The 25,850-nt window shown below is 38.6% G+C and overlaps 1 protein-coding gene across 4 annotated transcripts in view; it reads left to right on the top strand.

The window, feature by feature from the left end:
• LOC145994918 (uncharacterized) overlaps positions 1-25,850 on the top strand; it is a 118,563-nt gene that overhangs the window by 52,020 nt on the left and 40,693 nt on the right. The window lies entirely within an intron of this gene.

Below are 25,850 nucleotides of genomic sequence, written 5' to 3'. Positions count from 1 at the left end.
CTTGAGACCTGATTTTATAGCGCCTCTCTCTCTCTCTCTCTCTATATATATATATATATATATATATATATATATATATATATATGTATGTATGTATGAAGCCTCTCTCTCTCTCTCTCTCTCTCTCTCTCTCTCTATGTCTGTATATATATGTATATATATATACATTTATTGGACAAAATAATGGAAACACGAGTCAGAAGTGGGACATATTTTCAATGTGCCTGGTAACACTGAGCACGGCGGAAATCAACCTTCTCGTGTTTGTTGCAGGTAGTATGGACTGTGCACTGACAGTAGAGTGAGGCAGTGTGGTAGTGCACGTTGTTCAGGTGTAGTGAGTGACCAGTATAGCAGACCTGACGGAGTTTGAAAGAGGTCGAATTGTTGGTGCCCGTTTCACTGGAGCATCTGTGAGCAAAACAGCAAAGTTATGCGGTGTAACACGAGGCACGGTCTCGAAAGTCATGACCGCATACACAGTGCACGGTGAAACAGGGTCTGCTAAGCACAATAGACGAAGCTGCAGGAAAGGGACCGCCGGGCCTTGAAGCGTATTGTGACGTTGCAGAAGAAAACAATGGCCTCCAAAGTGGCTACAGAACTTAATAATCACCTAAACACCCTGTGTCATGCAAAACAGTGAGGCGGGAACTGCATCAAGTGGGTATCCATGGGCGTGATGCTATTGCCAAGTCCCTAATAACTGAGACGAGTGCTCGAAGGTGACGTGCATGATGCAATGACCACAAAACTTGTACGTCGGAGGACTGGAAACATGTCATTTGGTCAGACGAGTCCACCTTTACCCTCTTCCCCACTACTGGACGCGTGTTTGTATGGCGAACATCCTCGGCAGCATACGATGTGGACTGTCACCGCCCTACTGTCAAACATGGTGGCGGCTTTATTATGGTCTGGGGCATTATATCATGGTATTCGGCAGCCCCCTTGTAACATTACACAGTCAAGTCTCATAAGCAGTGTATAGAGAACTCTTGGATAACCAGATCCACCTAATGGTGCAAACCTTATTTTCAAACCGGAATGCCATCTTCCAGGATGATAATGCCCCCATTCATACTGCTGGCACTGTTCAACAGTGGTTTCCAGAGCATGCTAATGAGGTTCAACATCTTCCCTGGCCCACCCAGTCCCCAGACCTGAATATAATCGAGCCTCTGTGGGCTGTTTTGGAATCCAGGGTTCGGCGTCGATTTCCACCTCCTTCGTCTCTACCTGAGCTGGAGGGTGTGCTGCATGAAGAATGGCTTCAAATTCCACTCACTACCATTTAGGACTTGTATCAGTCTATTCCGTCCCGATTCCAAGTTGTATTGCATGCTAAAGGTGCCCCAACACCGTATTAATACATGATGTTCCGACTTCCACAGGTGTTTCCATTATTTTGTCCAATACCTGTATATATACATACATATAGATAGATAGATATATAACGCCACTGTGCCTTCAAATTATCAGCTGGTGCAGATATGTGTAGGTATTTTGAGCTCGAATTAGGTATTGGAGTAATGTATTGGATCTTCATTAGAAAGGAAAAGTTAGCTAAACATTGCATTGTTATGTGTGTGTAGGAAAACGGATCAAAGATGAAAAGATATAGAAAACAGAGAAAAAGTAGAGAGAAAGAGAGGAAGAATGAATACAAATGTAGAAATCTAGCAAGAAAGAAAGAGAGAAGCAATTAACATAATTGTTACAAACGACCACGTGTATTCGTATGTAATTTTTACTAGCTCTTTTGATTATCCTGAAGTGTATAAATGCAGTTTTATTCTCGATTACTACTTGCGAGATAGCAATGCAATGTTTAACTTTTCCTTTCTAATGAGGACCCAGTACTTTACCCCAAGACCTAGTTCAAGCTCAAAATAGCTACACATATCTGCACCAGCTGATGATGTGTTAGTTAAGCACTGTGGCGATTCGCACGAAATTGATAAGCACAGCGTGTCCTGACGTGCAAACGTGTAGTAGCGGCTGAGGACTACGACCCTGATTTTTCGTCATCGAAGCCGTTAGATTCTGGATCCTGCCAAAAGTCACGACGGTATGATGTAAATTTACAACTGCTCTCACCGTTATTTGTGCTCCTTCTATTGAAAACACGCCCTCTACAAACACGTGTTTGTTATTGTGTCCCCACTGAATTGGAAAATATTTCACCATAGTTGTCGCCCAATGCAGTTAGGTTTCTTAAGGCTGTTTGGTATTAACTTGGATTAACTAAACTTGGTTTTCCTAACTATCACTTGATAATCATATATATATATATATATATATATATATATATATATATATATATATATATATATATATATATATATAATATATATATATAAGATATATCAGGAGTGTATATTCTAGGCTAGCTAGGCTATCTGCGAAGCCTGAAATCTAGGGAATAAAATTCAGGAGAAAAATCGATCAGAAATTGTAAATATTATTATTCATATAAGTGAGATGATGATGCTGATTCTGGAGTTGCCAACCTGATTTATTATGAGTTGGTAACCTGATTTCCTATAAGTTGACAACCTGATTTCAGGGCCTCCCCGATGGCGCAGTGGTAGCGTCGTCGCCTTGTAATCAAGGGGTCCCGGGTTCGATACCGGTGGAGGCACAAGTGGTTCGGATCCCACTTTAAACTGTAGGTCCAGTCCCAATTAGCCTTACTGTGCATAAAGTGGACTTAAAACAACAAATCAACCAACCAACCGACAACCTGATTTCTTATGGGTTGGCAACCTGATTTACTATGAATTGGCAACCTGATTTACTATGAATTGGCAACCTGATTTCTTAGGAGTTGGCAACCTGATTTCTTAGGAGTTGGTAAATCTATTTCTATTCATAGCCTAGGACCACGTGACATAGTGACGGGGTGGTAGGCATAGCGCGCTACGATGCCAGGGGTCCCAGGGTAATGGGCATTCTTTGTGAGTGTCACTTCATCAATTTGATCCCGTCACTTCCACATTCCCGCATTTAACGCAAAAATAGGCGGCCTGGAGCGCCTTTAGCATTTTGGAGCTAAAGTAATAAAATACTAGCAAAAATAAAACCAACTTTTATCTATGTGTTCTGATTGCTGAATGTACATTTCTGGACTTTTCTCCTTATTACCTTGGAAACCTTACCAAAAATTTCCAGACGCATCATACTTAACAGAAATGATACAATAATGAATCCAACTTAATATCATCAACATCTCCCTTGAGACCCGATTAGCCAAAGCGGCGGAAAAACGAAGTAAAATAAACCAAATCAATCAATCAGTTAATATAAAAAGCAACTTCTGAATACTGTCCGATCCTCATACGTGTTAGGTTACTCTTCAACTTTTGATACGAGTTCAATGTTTAACTAGGGAAGCGTGAAACGTGGCTTGTAGTGAGAAAAAAACCTTCAGTGCCATTTTCCTCTTCGCCTAGGAACTTTCACCTCACCTAACGAAAGCAAATCCGGAATAATTTTCCATGCATCTTGCAAGCAACGTTCGCAAACGCTATTCTTGCTGCATGCTCGGCAGGGCATTCACCAGTGTGCTAATCCTTCCTGGCACACTTAACTAACGTAGAAAGCCTGTTGTGCAATAAAACAGTTTTCCGCCTATTCGCCCTGAACGGTGGCGACAAAAAACTGTTCTGTGCCGCACTTGGTCACCGGTATCATCTCCGAGCGTGGCTCAAGGGGAAAGATCACATGTGACCGCCATTCTCTGTATAATTTAATTCTCAGACGTCTTCTTCCGCCGAGTCAAGGTCAAACGAGCAAGCGAGAAGCAAAATCAATTTCACTTGCAAGTTCAGAATGATGATAGTAGATCATGGACAGAAAATCAGCAGAGGCTTGTCCAAATCTGTCAACACTGTTTTACGTTGTTCCCTGTCGTTTTCCTGTTGAAGTTCTTTCGAATCGAAAGGCTCCCGAGTAGTACAATTGCCGCTTTTAACGCCAGGTGTCAGTTCCAACGTTACCCACCGCGCTCTGGGAAGCAGGCGCACAATACGAATCAAAAGGCAAACGCCAACCAAACATCATAATGTTTTCCACCCATTGATTACTTATATTGAAGTGTTATTTCTTAATTTCCATCTTTTCTCAATACAGTGTTACCGATAAAATACCCAAGTAGCACTGAGTTTGTAGATCTTTTATCATAGGCGTGCGCAGACCCTCTGATTAGGGGAGGAAAAAGCCTTGATAAAAGTTCAGTCCGGAGAGAAAAACCTCATTCCATCTCACTATGATTGTAATGATGGGTACGAAACAGGGGTGTATATGGGGTGTGTCCTGAGTCCTGACTCACTGAAAATCCCCTTAGTGTAATTTTAGACATTATACAGATATACATACGTACACACATGCAATATTTATTAAATGCAGCAACACTAGAGACATCATAACTGGGAGTGTTAATAACAAACTTGCTAGAGAACGAAGTGGGATAGTCCAATTATATAAGATATAATACACTCCCCTCCTCTGTAGTTTCTTGTAACTTTCATCGGCTTGATAATACTTCGTATTTTAAAGAGTGCATTTATTTAATAACGACAATATGATTCCTCTACACTAAATATCTAGGTAAAAGTATAATATAGTGGCATGAACGTCCGGAGGGGGGGCAAAGATGGCCACATCTCCCCCTGCAAAATGAATATCACACTAAAATTATATATTTCGGCATTTAATTTGATTTCAGTCACGGCAATTTATTATAATTATTATAATGAGGAAGCAGGAACATAATAATTTCAAATTCAAGTGGTATTTCTTGAGGGAACAACACTATTATGGGGATAATATACCTTGTTTACCACCTGGAAAAAATACCTTGCTTGCCTCTACCTGGAAAAAATCTGCAAGCCCTTGTCTTCTATTTAATAAGCGACGCGTCTGCAAAGTGCAAGTTGCCATATGACTGCCGAGCTTAGTGCTATAGAGAGTTGGAGAGTGCACTTATCTTGCCTTCCACCATTCCCGCCCAAATACACCTTTGTCACGGATTCGGACAGTAGCAGCATGGGGATTCCGCGGATCGAACGGTGCTCTAGGCGGCAACAGCTGCCGATTCGGACACAGACCAACTGTCCCATCGATCCATGGCGGTTCAACAAATTCTTATAGTTCTTATCGGATCTCACGTTTAACTGTAGGCCCTACTCGATACTGAAGGCTCAGGGTTGCAATCCCGGCTAGGATGTGAGATATGACCTTTGTGTTTGTTTTACCATTTGTTTCGTCGGGTCACCATAACAAGCGCGAAGGGGATTAAGCGCGAAATTGAAATTTTCGCGGTTAATCTGTTTCGCGGTTTTGCCTTTCGCGCTTATTCCTTCGCGATTATTCCGTTCGTGTTGAATTCATTTCGCCCTTAATCCGTTTCGCGGTTGTTCTTTTCGCACTTATTTCGGTGCTCAATTTTGGTTTCGCGATTAATTCGTTTCCCTGTTCTTCTTCTCGCGCTTATCCCGGTGTTGAGTTTTGGTTTCGTGCTGAATCCGTTTCGCTGTTCTTCTTCTCGCGCGTATCCCGGTGTTGAGTTTTGGTTTCGCGCTTAATCCGTTTCGCTGTTCTTCTTCTCGCGCTTATCCCGGTGTTGAGTTTTGGTTTCGCGCTGAATCCGTTTCGCTGTTCATCTTCTCCCGCTTATTCCGATGTTGAATTTTGGTTTCGCGCTGAATCCGTATCGCTGTTCTTCTTCTCGCGCTTATCCCGGTGTTGAGTTTTGGTTTCGTGCTGAATCCGTTTCGCTGTTCTTCTTCTCGCGCTTATCCCGGTGTTGAGTTTTGGTTTCGCGCTGAATCCGTTTCGCTGTTCTTCTTCTCGCGCTTATCCCGGTGTTGAGTTTTGGTTTCGCGCTGAATCGTATCGCTGTTCTTCTTCTCGCGCTTATCCCGGTGTTGAGTTTTGGTTTCGCGCTGAATCCGTATCGCTGTTCCTCTTCTCGCGCTTATCCCGGTGTTGAGTTTTGGTTTCGTGCTGAATCCGTTTCGCGGTTGTTCCTTTCGCGCTTATTCCGGTGTTGAATTTTGGTTTCGCGCTGAATCCGTATCGCTGTTCTTCTTCTCGCGCTTATCCCGGTGTTGAGTTTTGGTTTCGCGCTGAATCGTATCGCTGTTCTTCTTCTCGCGCTTATCCCGGTGTTGAGTTTTGGTTTCGCGCTTAATCCGTTTCGCGGTTGTTTCTTTCGCGCTTATTCCGGTGTCCAAGTTTGGTTTTGCGTTTCGCTATTATTCCTTTCGCTCTTTTTCTTATGTTTAATTTTGGTTTCGGAATTAATCCCTTTCGCTGTAATTCCTTTTGAGCTTGTTCCGTTTCGCTCTTCTTCCTTTCGCGTTTAATCCTGTGTTGTGTTTCGCGGTTGTGCCCTTTCACGCTTAGTCCATTCTCATTAATAATGAAGTCAGTAACTACTTTGGGGTCCCATGCCAGGTAGGTAGAAATGGGACGTATAATAGCTAAAATGCAATACAAACACTCCAGCAAAGTCGGAAGAGATGTCTTTCGGAATCTGCGGGGCATGGCACCGTGTTCTGTGTGTCCCGAAGGCCCATTCTCACACTCGTTTTTTATACTCGTGTCGTAATCCTGCTCAATTCAATCAACGTGGTGTATCGCGTGCTCTGAATGAAGAGGAGCTACGTGCCATGGCTTCAGGTGACTCAAGGTCAGGTCAAGTGGCAGGCTCCTTCCGAACAACCTCTTCCATTGCGTGCCTCGGTTCGGCCGGAGGAGACGTGATCCACGCTGAAGATATGTGAGCTAATTCCACGGGGAAATTCTCACACTTCCTCAAGGTAGTTTCATTGTCAGAAGTCAATGTCATTGGAAATAACAATCAGTTTGTTTATATTTTTGCCAAAACACCCAAGCATGGGTCGGGACTTGAACCGGAGTCTTTCATGGACGGGTAGAGAGTCTAGCAACCATATGAAAATTTTAAAAAGAGGTACAATCACATATACCAAGAATTTGCATCTGTAGCATATGGCATTGCTCCTCCTAAACAAGCACAAATTCTCCCTTATATTTTATGGTGAGCCCTAGCTGGTGTTTTCTGCGCTGGGACGAGAATACATTTTGGTAGCCCCTTCGACAAATTCAACCCCCCCCCCCACACCAAGGTAGATTGATTTAAATCAAGTTGATTTTAAATCACTTGAAAAAAAAATATTTATGAAATAATGTACATAAGGATTTCGTAGATATCAGCATCAATTTTGGTGAAAGTACATTCATCTCGTAATCATTTAATGGTGTTTATTATGTTCTGAGAGGAAAATAAGGAAACAAATATATGTACTTATGACGTAAAGCTCATAAGAAAGAAAATGTAATATGTAAACTGTAAATACACTTAAATTTATGTTGATTTAAAATTCAATAATATTTATAGACAAGAATAGGCATTTTGTGTTCAATCATGTACAAATTACTAATCATGTGAAACCATAAATAGTGTCATTATCATTAAATTCTAAATAAATATGGCAGGTGGTATTTTGCAAACTATCATTAAAAAAATACCAAAATTCAGTTACAAAGACTATAAAAAAATTTAAGTCACAATTATATAGTACATAAGAATGTTTTATTTACACTGGAAGAAAGTTACTGAGATTATTATAGTTTCTTTAACACACTCAAAAAACATTTCCATAGTAGGTTCATGTATACAGTATCAGAAACAAAAAAAATATACGTGCGTCCATTTCGATCTGCAGCCGAGAGATCGGGAGAAGCGTGGCGGGCGGCACTGACGGAGATGCCGACATTTGCGGCTTGAAATGCCCGCTTATTTTTATGGACATATGCAGACATTTATATAAATATTGCAAAACGAGCACTAACCTGTGTTATAAGAGTATGGTTTTAATTTTAGTACCTTAGTGACTGTATGTGCCGATGATTTTGACACGCCCACCTCTTGTGAAACACGGCGTAGAGGTTTGTTTGGAGAACGTTCTAACGCTGCACCAATATCATCGAGTTTTGCTTCGGTTAGAATCCGTCGTTTTTGCTTAGGTGTTTTAAAATTTAACGATACAGTTTCTCGTAATTTAAGGACAAGATGTCTAACCGTATCTCTGTGTAGAGTTGAAACGCATGGGAATTTCTGTACAAATTACCTACACACGTCTCGACATGAGTTTGTTTTCACGTAGGTACGTGTCATACATAAAAAAATCTTTGTTCTAACGTGAATCTTGCGGCTGGCATTCCAATCGTCTCACTGACACGTCACACATACACACTACAATAACACAAACAAGTAACTGCAAGTAACCAAGAATAACACTCTTGCGCACAGTACGAAATTAACACGCTCTTGGTTTACATTGCTCGCCGCTATATTTACAACTCTTGTCTTCATCTAGTCGCGAAGGAACAAAAAACTCGAGCTCGGAGATTTCGGATTGCAAGGAAGCTCACGAACACTATTGACTTTTAACGGTTTCTTCTACAGCGTAATCTTGATACAGTGTTGCACATTCAAAACCTCCAAACGATCCCCATCGGCACAAAACTCTTTCAAGGATATAAACTTAAGCAGGACGTTACTGGTCAAAACTATGATTAAAATGTTTTATTATCTGTGGCTCTTAACATCGTTTCTAAAGCGTATTTTTTTGTGTATATAAGAGCAGAACTTGGATGAATTACAGAAGAACTTTTGCGTGTTATAACACAGGTTAGTGATCGTTTTGCAATATTTATATAAATGTCTGCATATGTCTATAAAAATAAGCGGGCATTACAGGCCGCAAATGTCGGCATCTCCGTCAGCGCCGCCCGCCACGCTTCTCCCGATCTCTCGGCTGCAGATCGAAATGAACGCACGGTATTTACGTGTAATTTAATATTTGCTTTAATCGCAGTGTTCAAATATTTTACAGGACCGTTTACCAGAAAAAGCCTTTCTAAAATAACATATCTATACTTACGGAGCCAAAAACCATATAAGTAATTTTAAGCGTGTTTTTTTAAAATCAATTTAAAATTAAAATCCGATTTAAATTTTAAAAAAATCATCAAGAATGATTTTTTAAATAAAAATTATGATTTTTATCTACCCTGCTCCCCCCCCCCTCTCTGCTTGGCGTAAATGTTGTTATTCTGTTAGTTTATACTGCTTTTTAACGTTCGACAAAAGCTTGATATACACATTGTGGTGATCGGAGATAACTTTTAATTTATTATACGTCCACCACAGCCTTTAGCATTATCTATTCCTCAGTTCTATTGGATAATTTACAATGTTGTATATTGAGTACACTTATTGGAGCATACGGAGAACCGTTAATAGAATAGAATTTCGAATAGAATTGCATTGTTAAAATGATTCACATATGCCTTTAATACAATAGAACACCACAACGAAAAATTATTTTTAACTGATATTAGCTATTATTCTCTGATTGCAGCCTTCATAATCACGATTATGATTGTTTTTGATGCACCTTCACATACTCTCTCATTATTAGTTATACATTGCATTACACATCATCTCGATGACACTGTAAAAGGTTGACTGGAGAAATGGCGGTCTTAGATAAGGTTTTTAAAGGTCCAGGAATTGTAAATAAATTCAGTTTCGGTTAGGGAGTTAGTGACGAGCACAATAGTTACAATGTTGTGTTATGTTGAGTTATGATGCGTTTATAACGTACGTGTTCAAAAAGAAACAAATGACTATCGAATATAGTAAACAGTTTGAGAGAAAGTTTGTACGAAGTATAAGTTATGAATACAGAAATATTATTATTGAAATCTAGTTTTATGTTGACTAATGTGTAGGTTTCAAAGTATAAATTGGTTCCGAACCGGGAAGAACCTTTCTATCTTAATGTATTTCAATTTGTTCCCTGAAGCTTTTTTCTCGATCAATTTAAAAACGGTCCAAGTTTGGTATTGAAATAAAACGCAATTTGGACCGAATTTAAATTGTGTGAGAATAAAGGCTCCGGTCCTGTTACGGAACCCAATAGAACACATAAGAATCGATGAATTCCAGGACGACAACAACAACAGAAGCAACAACTACAACCCTGGTCTTAAGACCGTCAACATTTCTGCTGCCATCCAGATATCTTAAAACTATGAACGTGGTTATTTTTAAAGTAACGGCCATTACATGTTTAACTTAATGTAATTTTTATGATTGTTTTTTTAAGTATATTTATGACACACGCAACTGTAATCATTACATATTTATGCATGATAAAATGTTCAAATTTAAATTTAAAAACGGTTGTATCCCGTCTTTATAAATTAACAGGTTGACTATTAAATTTTAACAATAAATTATTGTGTAGTTTACGGTAGATCCTAATTGCAAATTTCATGGAAGTTTTGAGAATTGGTAGCAGTTGGAGGGAAGCGAGCAAAAAAATTAATCTATTTATTTGCAAATTGAAAATATTGGTAATGTAATAGGGTAGGCCGTGATTTGACCTCTGGCGCCGTAGCGCGCTGTGAACCACTCCGTCACACAGGTCGAAAATGTTTACTCTCTTCCAACTTTCTCGTTTTGCCTTCTTTATCTCGGCTCCCGAGGCAACCACCCCGTAGCTACGACTCTGATTTAATCCTTTATAAAAAATTGTCTTGTACGTGGGTCGTTCAATATATAAGTTTCCGTATGCTGTAAAAAATTTTATTTTTAAGATACCTTAGAAAACTATACATACATGTGTAGGAGGATCCTTCCTCACTTCTCCACATAATCCCCATAGAGATTCAGGCATTTGTCCCACCGTTGCACCAATTTGTCCATACCCTTTGCAAGAAAATCAGGGCTCTGGCTATTGAACACTATTGTCACATTCCGCTTCACTTCTTCATCTGTTTCGAAACGGTAACCTTGCAATTCAGACTTCAACACCGGAAAAAGATGGAAATAACTCGGCCCTAAATCGGGGCTGTATGGAGGGTGGGGCAGCCGTTCCCACCCCAATTCTTCAATTTTGTGTTGTGTTTGCAATGCTGAGTGGGGGCGAGCGTCATCGTCAAGAAGAATGACACCAGCTGACAGGAGACCTGGTCGCTTATGTCGAATTGCGTTTTTCAGTTTATCCAATGTTTGACAATATTAATTGTTCTTGCTCGCTGCAAAAAGTCCATAAGCAGAACGCCCTTATCATCCATGCTTCTGAACTCCTTATGTCGCGAGCCCGTGTTTTCCGAACAAGCATTTACTTTTCGCCCTTGAGCGCATGCGCCTTCACGTCTGATAACGAATCGATTGTTGTTCCTTGTAGACGAAGGATGGCGCTTGTCAACCATGTGCTTCTTTTTAATGGCATTGCTTTATACAATATTTTATAGCACAGGGAAACTTATATATTGAACGTCCCTAGTAGTAAAAAATAATAGTAGAAAAATAATGGTTACACTTGCAAAGCAATATTTGTTTACTTCTCGTAGAAAAGATTATACTGAATTCTGTCCTTCGAAAATTCTTATAGATATGTTAGTACCATTTTTTTGTATTTCTACAGTTCCAGTGATTGGAGGGGCGTGTTGGGGCAGTTGTCCCCCATCCAATTTTTACCACTTTTGACCCCGCACTATGACCTCTCAATGCTAAACCTTGTCTACCTAGAGAAAGTAAACATTCCTTGACCATCAGTTTTGGCACAAACTCACCGCTAATTTCTATTAACTTAGTATCTATGCATGAAGTTCTATGTAGACATGGACAAGAGTTAGTTATGTGGTAGTATAGTATTTAATAATTATTATTATATTAGTTGTAATAATACTAGTTTACGAACATCGAGTAATTCAATCCAAAGCATCGTATTCCACACATCAATAATTAACGTGGAATTAGATTAAGGCCAACGTTCTTGCCGAAAGAAAATAACGTACGATGTGGGTAAAACATCGTTTCACCAGTTTCATCAATTCACCGCTCATTCTCAACGTAGCGATAGTATCAATCATGACATGTGGCACTTGCTAGTCGTGTCCAATCCAATACGTGAAAATGCAACGTAAAGTAACGGGAAAAAATAACGAATAATAATTTGGTCTAATGTGCTTATCTTCTTGCATTTGTGTATGTTCTGCTAGTTCAAAGTCGATGATTCGAACCACGTATTTACCCTGCTATAAAAGCTACAATTTCCCAACCGTGAACTGCAATTTCCTACAAGCGAGTCTTCACGTCTTCCCAAGGGTAGCTTGCTGCGGTCGGAAGATTGAAGATCAGGAAAGGACAAACCGCAGAAGAAAATTCACGACTTTCTCCTTTTACTTGCGGTCTTCTGAATGGCTTTAATATCTTGAATTGTTTTTCTGTTCTTTGTCAATAAGATCCCTTTTGTGTAAACTTTTTTTTTCCTGTTCGTTAGTAAGATTCCTTTGATGCAAGCGACATTTGTTGTGTTGTAGTATGTTAAGGGCCTATCATGCTTTCCTATGGTAGACATGAGATCTACAGAATGTCCCAAAATAGTGTTTACACTCTTTGAACGTCAATAACAGGAGCAATAATAATATCAAGCAGGACCTTTTTTTGCTGCCACATACCTTAAAGTTACAGATGTTCAAAACGACCACCATTGGCAGTAATACATTATGTGCAGTCTGAACAGATAGATAAACAGCAGATACGGTTTCTGCGGGAAGAGAAGGGTAGGTTGTCTCAATTGCATGTCCCACGTCACTCAGTGTCTCTGGCTTTGTGGCGTACACAACATTCATCACAGTTCCCTACAGGTAGGAATTTAACTGTGTTAAATCATGAGATCTGGATGAATATTCGAATTCTTTTACGTTTCTCGAAAGAAAAATTTCTCACCTCTGCCATTTTGTGTACACTAGTGACTACCGCTTGGCAGTGGCGTAGCATGGACATTTCGGGTGGGAACGCCAAGTCCGAAGGAAGAGTCGGCCCTTTCTTGCTTAATAATTTACTTATGGTATTAGTCGCCACAGGTATTATTTGCCTGAAGTAAGCTGGGTTTTCAATAAAACATCATCATTGCATGTTTTAGCTAGAAAATTAGATGCCTCACTATGCCACAGATGTTTTGAACTCTGGTGTTCTATACCTTTTTTAATACCTTTCTGCATGACGCAAGTCATTAAAAACCTACCTGAATCACAAGCGCCTCTGCACAACAGTAGACGTCATTGTTGTGGGCGATCCAACTACTGATTGATTTGGTTTATTTTATATCGCTTTTCTACCACTTTTGGTTAATTGCAAATATGAATATGAGTGATGATATTGATGAAGGGACACTGACAAAGAACACCCGTGCTCACGCCGGGATTCGAACCAGGGACCTCTGTCGTCTTGGCGCACTGTGAAAAGCAGAGTGGATGATCCAAATATCGTACACTCTACTGACGTAACAGTGCCGATTAGTAATTCAGACCACTGTTTATTACATCTTGAGAATGCTGATAAACATTTTAAAATAATTTTCTCCATAGACCATTCGATGTTAAGAGTTTTCAAATGAATGCTAAACATTTCCATTCACACAATATTAAGTAGTTAGATAATAACGAAAAAATACAATAAGAAAATAATAGTTTTGCGGGTTAAGTGGTAGAGCAGCCACAGGCTGAATTTCTACCACGAGGACTTCACCAACTTATTTGACAAAAACTGTGTTGATCTTTTAGTTTCTAATACACATCGCTGTTCGTGCGATAAATTATACAATGCAGTGGCCATTAAGAAGCAGTATATTTGAGATTGGTAAAGTTACGTCAGTCAATATTGCGTATTGTAGCATCACATAGCATGAGCGCGAAGAGCGAAGAACCGGGTAGGAATTCTGCCGCTGTGGTCTACTTCAGAAGGCAGGAAGGGTCACATGAACCAATCACGGTAGACCTCTCGTACGCGGGCGTAAAGAGAGCCCATTTACGCGCGTGCTGTAGAAATGGAAGCTTTCCCTCCATAAAGGCAGCAAGGAATATAGGAGTCCTGTACGCCGAACCTGCTCGGCGTCCGGCCGGAAAAGGCATTGAAAAGAGATGCTAGAACGAGTGTTGAGAGTGAAAAGTTGCAAGCGGATCGCGAAAAATAGCCATTATAATGCCATGAAGGTTAAACATATATGAAATTAGTCACGTTTTACTTTATAATCAGAGCATTTAAGCATTTTTGAAATTTTAAATCTGGGAACGCCGGGCGTACGGGCGTACTATAACGCTACGCCACTGCCGCTTGGCAAGCTGCGACGGAACTAAAAACAAAAGAATGCCTATATGCTCTCACACATGCTCAACACAGACATTGCAGCTTCAGATGCAAAAAGTCCAGTCAAGTTATCTTTACTAGTTGATCTGTTATTAAAATTCAAAGAGTGTAAACATTATTTTGTAAATTCTATCTGCTTCCTGTAATCTCTCAGTTTACCTTGAAGTATCCTCAATAATACTTGGCATAAGCGTATTATCGTATATTTTACGCAAGAAAGCTGACTACACTCTATTGTACTGAATGAGAACTTCCTTAAACTTTCTCATTGATTTTCTTTATTTTACTTCACTTTTGTGCCACATTTGGCTAATCGCGAAGATGAGGAGTGATAAAATGACGAAAGGACACACGAAAACACCCATGCCTAGGCCGGATTTCGAACCCGGGGCTCCTGGCGTCGTAGCACGCTGCTCTTAGCTAACCACTCTTAAACTTTGAAACGCACTCAAGAATGAACAATGCACAATCCTGCCTAGGGCGCCAAATTATATATCTACGAGTCTGTCTGAAAGGACAGATGATATATTGTTCTTCTTCATTCCTCCGAATATTGTAACACAACTTTATGGTATGTGTGTATTGTAGTGTTTATGCAGTGATGGCGCCAAAAAATGAAGAGGGGACAGATTTTTTTTTCTGGCAGGGCAGTCACATTAAATGGATCACTAAAATGCCATACAAGAATGAACATCTGGTCTAAATAAGCATTTATTCATCTAGATTTTCTTGTTCGCTGGGGAAGGGGGCACTGACAGATCAATCGGAGGGCTTCGTTCCCTCATGCCTCCCCTTTGGTGTCGTCACTGCGTTTATGACAATATTATTACCCAAGCAGAAACCAACGGTTCGAATATAGCGGCATCTTTCTACCAGAGGCCTTGTCAGAGTTTGTATGAAGAACGTTATGGTCAGGTAGTAACTGGACCTTCAGTTTAAGTTGGGGCCTCCCCGATGGCGTAGTGGTAACGTCGCCGCCTTTTAATCAAGGTGTCCCGGGTTCGATACCCTGTGGAGGCACATTGCACAGTGATTCGGATCCAACGTTAAACTGTAGGTCCAGTCCCGATTAGCCTATCAGTGCATTTAACGCCAAACCACTGTGCGATGTTTCTTCACCAAGACTCAGCCCTGGGACCTGTTGATTAGGAAATGACAGCATTTAACCAATATGCTATCTTTCTACCAAAAGAAGAAGCACCATACTCAATGTGATGTTGCAAATTCTAGATCAAAGATGGCACTCCTGTAGCTCAATACTTACAGATAGTAGACAAAACACACCAACTTACAAGTGACATGCCAGCCATTAACATGTTTGATCAGTTACTAAAATATTCAACTCTGTACACTGTAATTTAGAAATGATTGTATACTTGTAATGAAAACAAGGAAGAGCATATGTAGGCTACATTACTGTAAAAATAGTATTTACACAGGAATAGCCGATGCAGGACATAACAGGCTATTGCTCTGCATAGGTATGTCGCTATTCGGATGCATATTGAGAAATTCTACATATCGATGTATTATTGCAATTAATATCTGTACTGCTTTTGTAGTTATTAATATTGTTTTGCTATCTTAATGATAACAGTTGATTTTAGGATGGCTACTAAACAGCAAAACTGTATTCCCTTTACCATATAGAATTTCAGGCTAAAAATGTTGGCAAACGTGAAATATTTAATTGCTGCCAGTTTCGTCTTTGCGAGAGTTTGTACATTCTTTAATGTACCCGTGTAACTCGATTTTATTTCAGTTGAAATTGGACATTTGACAGTTACCATACCATTGATAGCAATATAAATTTGTTTAAAATATAGTGACCAAAGGTTTACTTACAACTTAAGTACAAACAACTTTTAAACAACTCGTCTCAATTAGATTAAATTTATATCAAGAAATTTGAAAAATATTGCAAAAAATAATGACGAGTTCAAGACATAATAAAGCTATCACGAAAGAAACTTTTAAATTCCCATAGAAGTTTTCTGGGTGAAGTTTATGGATATAATGTAATTCCTATTGTATAGAGTTCAGAAGATATAAATTAATGTACATTTATGTATTGCATTTACAAGCAAAAATGAAGCAACTTAATTACAATATTGGCACTATTTTAATGTTCCTTTTCCCAAAAAATACTATGAATATTAACATTGCCGTTCTGATGTACGTACTTTGCAACACTGATATGAAAGTTACTCCATATATACAGAGCAACCTCTTGAGAAAAAAAAACAGTAGCTACTCTGATATATATTTTTTCTAATTATTTGACCTCCAGAAAATAATTTGACATCAAAAACGGTATGGTTTCGGTATTTCGTACTAAATAAAAATAGTATACTGCCATTTCTAAATGACAAATAACAAATAGGGTAATTTGGGGTAATCCCGACATGCTAAGCATATAACAGCATCTGGGATCCTTATATGTCAAGCTATTGAAATGAATGTAAGCAGTAGGAAACATTAGACATTCCTCTTCAGAACGGTAGTACACTTGACATGTCTCTATCTTAATTAGAGAGAAAGATAACAATTTTGAAACTAAAGTCTACATAGTGTCGGCATTGCCCCAACTTGTTGGGAAATCCCGACACTTTGTATGGGGAATTCCGACACCCTCTATATTTAGGAGCATATACATCTATTCTACAACATCGAATGTAAGTATCAGAAGTATTAATGACAATCACATACAATGTAATAAATTACGGTTGGCTCAATTGATTTCTGTGGTTGTGAAGTCCTCTCCCGTAATGTGTCCTGGGCACATCAAATGTGCGAGCTGCAGTTGCAAGTGGCATTCCATTTTTCACAGCTTCAACAGCAAACTTCATATTTTCCGGCAGCCAGCTGCACTTTGTGCTTTTCCTTTTGTAATTTCTGACCATCTCCCTACAAAGCAATATATAGACAGTTTTGAGCTTATTGATAACAATATTACTCTTTGTTGTATCATTGTAGCATTGACAAATGCAAAAAAGGTAGAGGTTGAAATTGCCCCAAATTGCATGTCGGAAGTACCTCGAAACGACAAATTGCATGTCGGAAGTACCTCGAAACGACATAGGTGTATTTAGCAATTAAAACCTTCAGTTTTTCCAACTGCAAGGAAAGTTTGATTTCGACATATTGCACCCTGGCAAGGTATAAGGCAGAGGCACTGACTCATTTCCTCCATTTCGCTTCTTCTCCGAATCTAAAGCTTAGCAATTACATTCTCGATTTTACATGAGACTATGTTTTAATGGTGTTCATAGGAAACTTACCTGGCTCTTACACGCCGATCTCCGCAAATACAACCACCTGGTAGCGTCGTCGCCTTGTAATCAAGGGGTCGTGGGTTCTATACCCGGTGGAGGCACATAGTGGTTCGGATCCCACTTTAAACTGTAGGTCCAGTCCCGATTAGCCTTACTGTGCATAAAGTAGACTTAAAACACCAAATCAATCAATCGATCAATACAAGCACCGTTTCAAAGATCTCCTCTGGGGACATTCCACAAGCTCCTATGTCTCAGCTCCAACTGACGCGCTGCTTTCTTCGTGTTTCTCACGTGAGTTACAGTGTTGCAAGCTTACAAGTGTCGGAATTACCCAAATGTCGGGATTACCCCAAATTACCCTATATGAATAGGAATCAAAATGGCTACCCAATTTTTTATGAAAATATAAGACTTTAAGACACCAAACCAGTAGAGAAATTCTCTGGACCTCAAAACTTTTATGGGGTTACACGAAGAAGCTTTAATTAATGGATATGGAGTCCAGGGGAGAAGGGGGGTTAAAAAGAACTTGAGGTTCCCAATGTACAGTTATAACTTCCAGGCCAAGTTATATCAGATGGTTAGTTATATTGCTTATTTTTTATTACATTTCAAATATCTTGCTAGTTTTACAACTTGTGGTCTTCTTCAAAACAATTTTTCTCCTGGTGTGGGTGTCATTGCAGCTTGATACTGCAACCATCTTCTCTTCTCCCTTCTAAGCCTGGGTGCAGTGGTGCCCAAGGGGGGGGGGGGGTTGATGGGGGTTATAACCCTCCCCCTTTCGCCCAGTATTCCTAAAAAAAACGTCAAAGGTAGGAAAATATGACAAAATGAGGGCTGACTACCAAGAAAAATTATACATAACCCCTCCCTTTCGAAAATCCTGGGCACGCCACTGCCTGGGTTTATGTGGTGAGGACAGGTGTGGTTAAACCAGGGAAGAAATCCGCATGGAAAACAAGTAAACACCACCTTGGAGCATAAGCCACTAATCTGTTCAGTCGGCAACTTACAATGACAAGAAAGATTACCATATGTTGAAGCTTCTTATTCAAAGCATGCAACTGTTGGATTTCCTTGGCATGCTATGAGGCAATTTTGTTTGGCAAATGTTTGCATAATGTTTATCGTTCTTTTCCTGCTGTTCCAGAATGTAAGGCAACCATTTGGTCAAATTGAGAAGCAGTTGTTCTTGTAAAAGAAAGGAGAAGAGACGGCATGTCATGGATGAGTGTAAGACACCTAAACCGGTTTAACAGCTTTTTTAGGAACCGTAACGCTAAGGCTTTTCGTTTATATCCACATTTCGCATTCCTTAGACGCATGGATCTGCTCAAAACTTCACATATTATGATCTCGGTAACAGTGTTGCCAAACTGCATTAGCAGAAAATACGTAGATAACATGCACTGAAAGCACATGAACTAGACTTTTGAAAAGATTTCTTAAGACAATCTCAACATTGTCTTTTCATGGCCTAGGGAATCATGAGTTTGAATAATATGCAAAGGTTTGCTACACATGGGACAATAATTTTTGCGAGATGAGACTTTTGATAATAACACTTCGAAGAACAAGTGAACAATCTTCCGTGGCTCGTAGAGGATAAGACAAACATCGTTCCCTAATAACGATCCTTGTTTTAACTTGTTTCTACACTATGAGTAGATGTCTACCGAAGCCTGCCAGGCTTTTCTGTTACCTATCAGTTAATTCAGTTACTCGAGAACTGAGAAGTATCGTGAAATCCTTGCTTCACTACAACGCGAGCACCTTTGTCATTGTTAGGGCTCGGAAACTGATGAAATCATCTTTTTTCTGAGCCTTGAAAACAATGCTAAACATGATATCAATCCGTTTTCCTTCAGTTAGAACCAGAAAACATTACTTTTATTTTGCATTTTTTGGCCTTTTTGGGTTTAAGTCAGTTCTCATTATTTTTTGCCGTCTTTATTGCATTTTTCTTCATTTTTGAGATTTAGTTTTCTTGTCTCCAGTTCTTTCGTGAATTTTAAATGCATTTGCTAGCATAATTTATGTATCTAAATTTCCAGACATTCTTTTTTTTTTTTAGCAAGTTCTCCATACGGTCAATGGAAATGCATAATATTATTTATAACTAAAAGTTTGGAACTGGATGAAATAATTAATTATGGTACATTTATTTTTCCTCCAGCGCTTAAAATATTTTGTGTGAAGCCTACTTTGAGGTTTCCCTTGCTGCCCACTATAATCGCTTTAATCTTGGGTTTTAGTCACAATATTAAAATTAAAAATATATATAATCTGATGTACGCGAAACACACCGTACTTTCAGATGTTGACCGACTACTGTATTGTGCAAGGTCAACTCTGAAAGGAGGTCAATGATTTGCACACAAAAACTTTGAAGTAAAAATAACGAAAACTGCATTAGCACATAATTGCATTTTCCCCTTTTCCTTCAGTAGTTTGAAATACCCAAAACGTTTTTTTTTTCTAATTGTTCAAATACTCTGTTGTAATTTATGAAAAAATCGAGCTTTCATTTTCAGAGTGAAAATTATTTTAGATAATTCTCTGATAGCTATGACGACGATAATAACGATTTATGATATGACGCTCTATATCAATTAATAACAGATATTAAATTTTTTTACATAAACATAAAATATAAAATATAAGTATAATGCATTGGACACGAGTCTTCTCGAATTTTCTTCTCATTTTAAAATTCAAAAATTGAAATATCTTGGCTCGCCCAACTTGGGGATTTTTAAAAAATTAAATATATTTATCCTCAATACTTTGTCTTAATAATATTTATTTTTTAAAAAAAACAATTTGTGCAAGAGAAATATATTTTCATATTACTATTTTGCGTATGATCAGGAATTGGATTTATTATTTGCCTGACTTGAAATTTTACTATTGGGTTAATCGGGGCAAGGAAAATAGGTAATACTTCAGATGGTGTCCTACTTGCAGTGTCAGCGCTCCGTACTTGTCTGCAACTTAATAATAAACAGGGTACCTAAACGCACGGCCATGAAAATAGGGCAGAATTGCGCTGGTGCCACATATGGGAAAAGCAAAACGAGAGCGGGACAAAAGTCGCTCGTTCCCACGCACTGTGCGGCAACGTCAACCAGGTTGCGTTGCCTAGTTCGAGCGTCAGACTAACCTCTCTCCGGGGCACTTCTCTACCATCCCTGACCTATCGAGCAAATACTGTCAGATTGTATCAAATGGATTACAAAGACCAACTCTACAACGAGATCTTCCTCAGAGCATACGGGGTTTTGCTACGACGTGGCAACAGCGCAAACTTCTGCCACCCGCCTAATTTGTTTAGGCCTAGTAGTTTGTTTATGGTTTAGGCACAAAAGGATGAAAGCAAAACAGAGGCTATCATACAGTGTTAAGCCCCTCACGCCAACAACGCATCTCAACGTAGAGGGAAAGTTGTATGAATTCTTTTTCTTTTGTACATAAATGATTTACCATTTAATATACAGAATACAAAGATTTTGTTGTACGCAGACGATACTAGCGCAATAATAAAGGGAAATGATGTGAACGAGTTAGAAGCCAACATTGAAAAAACAATGGAAGAAATGAAATCTTGGTTTGACAGTAATAAATTACTATTGAATGAACAGAAAACAAATTACGTGCTATTTCACACTAAACAAAACAATAAAATTAAAGATGTAGTAAAGAAAAGCCATCTTCCAGTAATATTAGTTAGAGAAACAAAATTTTTAGGAGTTACTATAAATGAAAATCTAAATTGGTCAAACCACGTAAACATACTTGTTAAAAAACTAAATTCCAAAATATTTGTACTGAGGTTATTAAAACTAACACTTCAAACAAATTCACTAATTCATGTATATTATGCAATGTTTCATTCACTAATAAATTATGCAATAGAATTTTGGGGGAACTCACCGGCAAGTTTATAAGCATTTAGAAAACAAAAGCAAGCTATTAGGATTATAGCAGGTATAAAGCCTAGGGAATCGTGCAAAACGTTGTTTAAGAAATTTAAAATATTAACCCTCCCTTCTCTGTACATATATGAAATGTCATTGTTCTCGTTCGCCTGGTCTACAGTTAGCTGGTATGGACTGTAGTACTTCCGCAGAAATGAGAAAACATGTTCAGTCGCCACCTATAACTGTAGAACTTGCAGGGTGTGTTACGAAAACCATAAAACAATAAAGTTAATCTTAAAACCGATAAACGCCTAATTTAACCATGCAAAAAATTGTCCTTAAATTGTTCCTCCAGGCTGTGATCGTCAATGTCCGAAGATACATTATTTTTTAATATTCTTTTAGGTTTCACCCTTTTTACTGGACAACGTCACGTGAAATGTATAGAAGCAAATTACTGTGTCGGCTTATTCACGAATAGTATGCACTACCATTTATACTCGACTGTACCCGTGGAATCTCTGTTAGCTTTAACAAGAACATTTTATTCTTACCCTAGCTTATCCGTGCCGTACGAGAAACTTACTTACCTGAGGTGGCTCACACGCCCACACTTTTTTTATCACTAAAATACAAGAAACCCTTTTGTTATTGAATCACTGCTTCCTTTGTTGATTGTATATGTGCAGTTATTTATTAATTATAATAATTACAAAAATGACCATCATTAATAAAAATAATAACAAATTATTGAATAGATGTCACACACATATTTTAGCATTCACTAGAACTCACAAAAAATATAATAATTTTTCATTAGTTCTTTTTTGTTTATTGAGGCGCAGTTGTTTATTAATTATAATGATTACAATAATTACCAACCAATTGTACAATGTCACCGGCATGAGTGTCTCGAATAACACGCATTCAAAGATGGCGCCTGTTAGGCCCACCAAGTGCATTTTGCCTCCTATTTACATTACATGTATGTTTTATGAACAAAAGTAATAGCAAAATATTGCGAACACCCTAGTGAACAATGAATTTTTTTATATATATAAAAATTTTGACCTTTAGTTCCAGAACCTAACTTGACTGAAGTTAAAGATGCTATTAAAAGGCTAAAGAATAACAAAGCACCTGGTATTGATTTAATACCAGCTGAGTTAATTAAATATGGTGGAAATTCATTAATATGTCAAATTCATAAATTAATTTGTTTAATATGGAATAACGAAGAAATCCCTCAACAGTGGAAAGAATCCATAATTGTTCCTGTGTTTAAAAAAGGTGATAAAATGAACTGCAATAATTACCGTGGAATTTCTCTACTCTCAACAACATATAAAATATTATCTAACGTTCTTTTAACAAGACTAACCCCATATGCTAATGAAATTATAGGTGATTATCAATGTGGATTTAAACGTAACAGATCAACTACAGATCAAATTTTTCACATCAGACAGACACTTGAAAAAAAGTGGGAATATAATCAAAATGTCCATCAGCTATTCATTGATTTCAAAAAAGCATATGATTCGGTCAAAAGAGATAAATTATATAATATATTAGTAGAGTTTGGAATACCTAAGAAGCTTGTTAGTATGATAAAAGTATGCACCAGTGAAACAGAAAGTAAAATTCGTGTGGGTATTAATATGTCTGACAAATTTACAATTCATGATGGGTTAAAACAAGGAGATGCATTATCTCCATTGCTCTTTAATTTTGCCTTAGAATATGCTGTAAGGAAGGTAAAAGAAACTAAAGAAGGACTAAAATTAAATGGTGTGACTCAGTTGTTAGCATATGCAGATGATGTAGACTTACTGGGGGATGATGTGAATACAATTAAGAATAATGCTAAAATATTTTTCAAAACTGCTAAAGAGATAGGTTTGGAAGTTAACAAAGAAAAAACTAAATATATGCTTACAGGCCGAAACCAAGTGTTGGGTAATAATCAAAATCTAATTATTGATAACAACTCGTTTGAACCAGTTTCCAAATTCAAATACTTAGGAGTAGAGTGCCACACACGTAAATTTGCCGTTGCGTAGAAACGAATTTTCGTTTCGTCTCCCTCTCTCTTAGCATCACGTGTTCTACCCTGCTCGAAAACCTTCGCTATTGTTGCCATATTGTCATTCCATTCCTGGACACACTCGCGCAAACTTCATTGAAAACAATTGAACAGCGCTCCAGCTCGCGGTTCCCACCGGTCAGCAGGGACGGCAATGTGGCAATATAGCACGGTGTAGTCGTTGCTTCTTTTATGCAGTGCATGTTCATTGGCTAGCTAGTAACTAGTGTTGCCAACTGTAATAATGAAGCACTATTTCTGTCACGGAAGGGGAAAGCAGGTAAAGTGGCGGTGAGTTTTGTTGGATTGGAAGCACCATATTTTTATTTTATACTAAGTATTTGACCGGTTTGACGTTGTGTGCGTGTATTGCGTGTGTGTATGTAAAAGTGTGTGTTTGCTAATGAACGTTAAATTCCATAATGCCTCCAGTTCTGTCGAAGTTGAAATCAAAAACCTTGCATAGCCAAGCTCGGGAAATTCTAAGCAATTCAACTCTGGCTCCGGCAGGTGTTCTTGTAGAAATTGCATAGAGGAGGCTGTCATTTTTGCTGCTTAATGCGATACATATTGTTTTCTGTGTTAAAATTGCCATGCTTTGATGGGTGACCAAGTTCATAGCAGGGCCGGCGGAAGGGGAGGGCGAACCGAGCGGCAAAATTTGAAGAGAAGAAAAAAGTAAGCCTATTGAAAACTGTGATCGAGCGAGATATTCTTTTGCGCTGAATAGTATTGAAATAGCATAAGAAGTCTCATTATTTATTTTATATTTGATGTTTTAGTTAGGAATATATTGATTTTCAATTTTCCGTTGCTGCGTAATGACCGGGGGGGGGGGGGTCGAAATAGAGCGGCATCTACTGCCACCTCCCAGGGAGGCAAAATGACTAGCGCCGGCCCTGGTTCATAACAAAAGAAAAAGCCGCGCAGCTTATCGTCTAGTGGCAGTATATGTACTTGTTATTGTTGTCGAAGCCGGCATCCTTTGTAAATGTACAACAAAGGCAACCGACTGTCGCAGATCTCAGAGAGGAAATAATAATACTGTTTGAGGAGGAGTGTTATGGTGCAATTGTAGCGGTTTAACACGTTGGCATGTTATTATCTGCCGTTGCAGTTCCATACCAGTGTATACGGGTTTTGGGAGTGAAAAGTTAGAACGCCACCAGTGCATTAATGCAATGAAAAATAATATATACGTATATATATTTTTTTATTTTGTTTGAAATCACTCAAATAAGGAATCGTATGAAGAAGTCTTCTTTGCAGAATTTTTGGTAATTGTACTTATGTGTTAGTTCATATTTTGCGAATTTTTAGTCCATATGTATGTAGCTACATACAAAGCCACTTGTTAGTACATATTAATCCTAGTCCTGGTATAATGCATGACGTTTAAAACTCAACGTTAGATAGACCTGAATTCTCTAATTTTATTGTTGTACGTAACAGCTGTGCATCGGCGCACCGCAGCGATTTTTCTATCTGCTCCATTAGCAACACTGCTTCTTTAGTTCTGTCGCGCATTGCACGGCAGAATTATCTGCGCTGGACTCTAATATTAACAAATGAAAATTATATTAAAGAGGAAATAAAAAGTAGGCTTAATTCAGGAAATGCATGTTACTTCTCTCTTCATAAACTTTTGTCTTCTCGTTTAATATCTAAGAAACTAAAAGTTAAAATATACACAACAGTAATTTTGCCTGTAGTATTATATGGATGTGAAACTTGGTCCCTTACATTGAAAGAGGAACGTAAATTGATAGTATTTGAAAATAAGATCCTTAGGAAAATATTTGGACCTAAAACGGATGAAGAGACAGGTGAGTGGAGAAGGTTACATAATTTAGAACTACATAATATGTATTCATGTCCAGATATTATTAGAATAATTAAATCAAGAAGACTTAGGTGGGCAGGCCATGTGGCACGAATGGGAGAGGAAAGAGGAGTTTACAGGATTCTTGTTGGGAAACCTGATGGTAAGAGACCTGTAGGAAGGCCAAGACGAAGATGGAGGGACAACGTTGAGATGGACCTAAGGGAAATCGGTAGGAATGGAAAAGAGTATATAGAACTTGCTCAAGATAGGGAAAGATGGAAGGCCTGTGTTGCTGCAGCCATGAACCTTCGGGTTTAAGAAGGCTAGGGAGTTAGTTAGTTAGTTATATAAAAATGTTGACAGTTCAAAATTAGAAAAGAATAAAGTTGATGGGCCTGACAGCCCCGTCCTCGGCTAAGCTAGGGTTAATTTAGTTGCACCTGGTAATCTGTCCAGCAACCAAACTCAAGTTAACAATTTC

Source organism: Lepisma saccharinum, chromosome 1 (genome assembly GCF_977018435.1).
Source record: "Lepisma saccharinum chromosome 1, izLepSacc3.1, whole genome shotgun sequence".
NCBI lineage: Eukaryota > Metazoa > Arthropoda > Insecta > Zygentoma > Lepismatidae > Lepisma > Lepisma saccharinum.
This window is presented reverse-complemented; position numbering and strand designations above follow the sequence as displayed.